The sequence below is a fragment of the Lipotes vexillifer genome, unplaced genomic scaffold, assembly GCF_000442215.2.
Source record: "Lipotes vexillifer unplaced genomic scaffold, Lipotes_vexillifer_v1.1 scaffold973, whole genome shotgun sequence".
Classification (NCBI taxonomy): domain Eukaryota; kingdom Metazoa; phylum Chordata; class Mammalia; order Artiodactyla; family Lipotidae; genus Lipotes; species Lipotes vexillifer.
Genome location: NW_006792653.1, coordinates 707769 through 713992, shown reverse-complemented (window position 1 = coordinate 713992; position 6224 = coordinate 707769).

Sequence of the window (6224 nt, the reverse complement as noted above, 5' to 3'; positions counted from 1 at the left end):
TCTCAACCTCATTTTTCATCAGTTTTAGATGGTGCTATTTTAGGAAGGCCTATGTGTATTACATAATGATAATAGTAGTAATAATAATAATAATTTTATTTTTATTATTACTACTATTAATAGCTTTATTGAGATATAATGATACATTTTGTATATTTAAAATATAAAATTTGTTAAGTATTAGCCTGTGAAACCATTACCACAATCAAGATAATAAACATATCCAACAACTCCAAATGTTTCTCATGGCCCTTTATAATCCTTTCTCTTACCCCTAATTGCCCCACCAACCCACTGGAAACCATTGATCTGCTTTCTGTCACTATTGATTAGCTTGTATTTTCTGGAATTTTATGTAAGAGAAATCACATTAATTTTTTCATTTTTTTCACTCAGTATAATTATTTTAAGATTTATCCATGCTCACCCATATATCAATAGTTAATTCTACTTTTGCTGTTGTTTTTGCAGAGTACCATTTTATTTTAATACTGCAATATTCATTCACCTATTGGTAGACAATTGTGTTGTTTCCAGTTTGGGACTATCACATATAAAGCTGTTATGAACATTTGTTTACAAATCTGAGTGTGAACATTAGCTTTTATTTCTCTTAGATAAATAAAGAATAATAGAATAGCTAGGTCATGCGGTAGGGGGATATTTACTTATTTAAGAAACTGCTAAACTGTTTTATAAAGTGGTCATTCCCTTTCAAAGTTCAACCTACAGTTTGTGATCATCCCAGTTGCTCCATATCATCGTTGGCACTGGATATTATCAATCTTTTAAATGTGGATACTTTAATAGGATTTTAATGCTTTTCAATGTGAATTTAATTTGCCTTTTATAATGATTAACACTGTTAAGTATCTGTAGATGTGCTTATTTGCCAAATGACTATCTTCTATGGTGACTTGTGTGTACATATCTTTTGCAAATCATTTTTTTAAAATAAATTTATTTACTTTATTTATTTATTTTTGGCTGTGTTGGGTCTTCTTTGCTGTGGATGGGCTTTCTCTAGTTGCAACGAGGGGAGGGGGCTGCTCTTCATTGCGGTGTGCTGGCTTTTTATTGCAGTGGCTTCTCTTGTTGCGGAGCACGGGCTCAAGGCGCGCGGGCTTCAGTAGTTGCAGAACGTGGGCTCAGCAGTCGTGGCACGTGGGCTTCAGTAGTTGTGGCTCATGGGTTCTAGAGCACAGACTCAGTAGTTGTGGAGCACAGGCTTAGTTACTCCATGGCATGTGGGATCTTGCCGGACCAGGGCTCGAGCCCATGTCCCCTGCATTGGCAGGCGGATTCTTAACCACTGTGCCACCAAGGAAGTCCCTGCAAATCTTTTTAATTGGGTTGTTATATCATTATTATTGAGAGTTCTTTATATATGCTGGATACATGTTTTATTTATCAAATATTTGATCTGTAAATATTTTTACCTCTCACTTGGCATTTCATTCTCTCAATAGTGTCTGTCAAGGAGCAGAAGTTCGTATTTGTTATGATGTTCAATTTATCATATTTTTTTTTGATAGAGCCTGCTTTGGTATTGTAGCTGAGAAATTTTTGGTTATTCTAACTTTACATAGACCTTCTTATTATATTGTATTCTAGAAATTTTATAAAGTTAGGTTTAACATTTTAGTTTATAATCAATTTGATTTGATTGATCAAATCACTTCATAAATTCTCTACCTTAGATACCCGGTGTCAAACCACTCTTATGTTGATTTTTTGTCTGTTCTGGTGAATCTATGGGATTTTAATTAGTTTACAGACAATTATCTTGAATGATAGTACTATACACTTTAGCCTAATTAACAGATTTGTTAATTGTGTTTTTATGTTTACAAACATTAGATGAAATTCTGGTTTTAATCTGACTACATAGATGTGTTTTCAGGAGTAAAGTATCCCTTGTTTTTAGTTAGTTTTGGTAATACAGTGAAAATTCTTTATTTTCATTAATATGAACATAGAAATTAACTATTCATATAATATGATATTTTCATTTCTGATTTTTCAATAATCACTATCCAACTAATGTTTTATAGATCAGCACTCATCTTAATTCTTCTTTGGCAAAAGATATTTCATAGGAATTGCAGGGAAACTGCCAAAATGATCCCATATGTTTGCAGCACCAAAATGGATTAATCTCAGAACTTCTGGAAGCCACAGCCTAGGATTTCAACTGCCTGTGTATAGCTATTGCCAGAGAATGAGATTTCCTTCTCTTCCATCTTCTAAGTTTTTCATTGTCAGCTCCTATTTTGGGAACATATTGGAAAGGGATTTTGGGAAATGCATTTTCAAGCTTCTCTCATACGATATAGGAAAGAAGGTAAAGGTTACAGACATGATGTTGAATTGCCAACATTTTATGTAGCATGGCTGTACCCTTTGTCAACCCCATAGAAACATCTATCTATATTAAAACTATTGAACATCAACAGCCCTGTCATTCCTCTACCTAACACTATCAGCTCATTCCTACTACAAATGACAGTATGCTTACTGTCTCTGTAAAATTATGGGCATGTAGTTCCATAAGTCTCTTTATCCATATCTGGACAGTGTTTTACTTTACTAAACTCAGTCTCAATATCCTTTTGATATCTAATCTAAATACTAAAACCCAAAGTTAAATATTGCAGACAAATGTTAAGTAAAAGTACAGGATGAAGGGAGTGGGGAAATCAGTTAATATATACAAACATATACTTGTTTTTGTTTTGTTTTTCATTAAGCTGCTTATAGGGGACTTTCTGTGAGATCATAGGAAATATTGAAAAAAAAAGGAGCAATGAAGCAGGGTTCATAGGAATCTTAACCTCTCGTTTAAGCAACTACTTGTTCCTTCAGGACCATTGAGAATCCAACCTCCTATCAAAAAGAGTCCTGCTACATGCCATAAATTTAGTGTACACTCGGGATTATAGCCATACTATGATAGGTAGTTCAGGTTCGTGGGTCTTATAAAGCATTCAGTCTCCATAAGGGCTTGGTGGTAAATTGATTTCTGTTTTTAAAAAAGGGAATATTTTACTCAAGAAAAGAATAAGAATCTTCTCTAATGCCCTCAGGTTTTGTGCTGTGATACTCCTTTCAGTAATTAGCAGAGGTTTCATAAACCTTTTCTATCTGCCAGAGAAACTTGAAATTGGATCAGATACACTGGATCATTTGGTCAAAGAAGCAGAATAGCTCATGCTGTATTCTGAAACTGATGGGAATTTTTTTTTTTTCTGCATCCCATTCAAAACTGAAAGCCTAACAGTTCACTTGGTAAATTGGTTAAATCAGGGGAAGGACATCTCAGGCAGAGGAAATAGCACATGCATATTTGGTTTTGTCACTTCTACTATCAAAAGGGACCAATGAATAACTATAACTCTTTTTCTTTTTTGTGTTACAGGGTACACGGTATAACAACTGGTTCTTAATTTTGGAGCAAACACCTCAACATGCTCAAGATAATGTATTAGGAAAACTCTTCTTTTAGTCTAAGGCCCTGTGTGACTATGTTGACAGACCTTCCCATAGACCTGTATCGGATATTTAATATAGACAAAAGATAAACCTTTATTTTGATAATTAAGTGAGATTTTGGATTTGTTTGCTAATTCAGCAAAACCTAGAACATCCTGAGTGATATAAATGCAGTAATCACATTGAGAGCTTTCTATGTTTTATATTTTACTAAGATGAATGTGCTCATTCATCTACTAAAATTTTATGCAGAACCTAGGTTCTCTTTTAGGGGACAGTGTTTGGAGCAGTAAAAAAAAGAGAGCCAGAGACAGTAACAGGGACAGAGATAGAAACAGAAACAGAGAGATACTTGCCTTCCAGAGATGGAAAACAAATATCAAACCAAGTGAAAAAAAGCAAAATTATATAAGATTTCAATGGTGATAAGAACTGAGGAGAAAAACTAAAGCAAGCAAGCAAAATAAGGTATGTTGTGGTAGAATGTTACCATGTCAGATAGATGACCTCACCATGTAACATTTGAGAAAGACTTGAAATTAGCCAAGAGGAGATTCTGTTTTTCACCATTCCAGTTAGTAGATACAACATGTACAAAATCTCCAAAACAAGAGAGTGCCTGATTGGTTCAAAGAAGAGAAGAAAGCATGGATCAACTGGGGATGATTTTTCTCTGCTTTGAATGTTTTACCGTGATCTTCTTCTATCTGGTTAGCTAACCATTATTCAAATTAGACAAGCTCTTCTGAAAACTTTGCTGTTCATTCATTTGTTCAGCAATATTCATTTATGTTCTGTATCAAACTTCACTGATTCCCCCCAAAACTGCAGAGAAAACTGCTTAAAATAATGCAAAAAAGCATGACAAAATCATGTTTCTATAGGGACATGGGGAACTATTTCAAAATGATAGAATATATTTGATTATTTGCCAAAGACTGGCAGGGTGGTAGAAGATGAGGCTGGAAATATTTTTTTTAGGGATTTTGTATGTCATCTCATTTTTATTCATTGCTGGCTACATATAAAAATATCCTCTGCTACACTTTTGGTAGATGGAAAAGTATTTCAAATTTGCCTCATTCACTACATCTTTATCTCTGTGAAATTGTGAGTACATAGTAGATGACAAACTCAAGTATTCAACTCCTTGTGCCCTATTTTAATTTTCTAATATAGTCCTCAAATCTTAAAGTTATAATATAAAAATACTTTCTGTGGGCAATCATATTTTTCAAGAAAATTTTCATCGAATTGTGCATTCATTTCCCCAGAAATAAAACTCTCTATTCTTTCTTTTTTCCTGTTTCCTTCCTTCTCTCCTCTCCTCTTCATTCCTTCCTTCCTTTCTTTTTTTCTACTTTGTTACTTTTTAGGAGAGGATATGCACCTTATATGTATTGCTAGAAAACTGGAGTTTTCTATCTGTTGGTTAGCATATTTTTTAAAAATTCCATATAAAATACACACTGAAACTAGACTTTTTATTTTTTTTAATTACATACCCTGAATAAATAAAAGATTTTCTCCAACTGGGAAAAATAATCTCTGGTATTAATTTCAGCATTGACAGATAAACATCCAAAGGAGTTAATTTCTCAATTAATTCCATAATACAATCTAAAACCCAGGAATATAAAAGGTAGGTTTTACTTATTGACAGATAATTTTTACTGATGAGAAGAGTTTGAAATATAATGAAATTATGAAAGAAAGAAATGATTATCATGAAATAAAGTGAACAAATAAACAAAGTGGCTTTGTGACTAATACTGCAAACAGGTTGGCTTTTATTTTGTGTATATATAGTCGTTTGAGCCTAGCCCCCCTATATGACTGATCCTAAATTCTCGCTAAAATCATCCATAAAATTCAGTTCTTCAGTCATCTGAAAAATCAGCTCTATTGTGTTTCTTTGAATAAATTTTTGTATTGGCTGAATTCACAGACCATTACATTCTAAAGAGAGGGTTTCATTTAATAATAAAATAAATCCATAAAGCCAGGGTTATATGGTTATATTTCTCAACATCATTCTTATGTATATATCATGATTTATACTTATGAATAAATTGTGACAACAAAAACATATTACTTTTAAATATTTATGAGGAAAACAAACTCCCTAAGTTCTAATTCAAGAAACATTCAATTTAAAACATAGCTGTGCTATCAAAAATGATGACTGTCTGAAAAGATTTGCTTATAATTTAAGATCAACCTTTTTACTGGTGTCTCTATTATAGGATTACCATGCATAACAAATGTTCAGTATAGTTATTTTAGGAAGTATAATATTGGTTATTTGTAAGTTGGAATTGCTACTGTAATATATGTGTATATTTTTTCATATGTATATACACATAAATATATATATTTTTTAAATTTTATAATGTTTGTGCATTATACATCCTGAAAAACTAGTATGTAAACTATTCATTGTAGGCTAAATCTCATTTATTTCCCAACAATATCAGTGTGCTATTGAGGTTGCCATTTCTAATATACAACTGTCTAGGTATACTTACATGTGTTTTGAAGAAATATACTTAGCCACAATATTTTTAAAAAGCAATATAAATTGATAAGAATACACATATTTCTTTGTGAAGACATTGAAAACTTTGCATAATAGTGAGTATTTACTTGCCTAAAATATAACATACTATGGTCAAGATGTTCAGAGCATGTCACCCCCATAATATGCCAATTTGACATATTGATTATTTTGA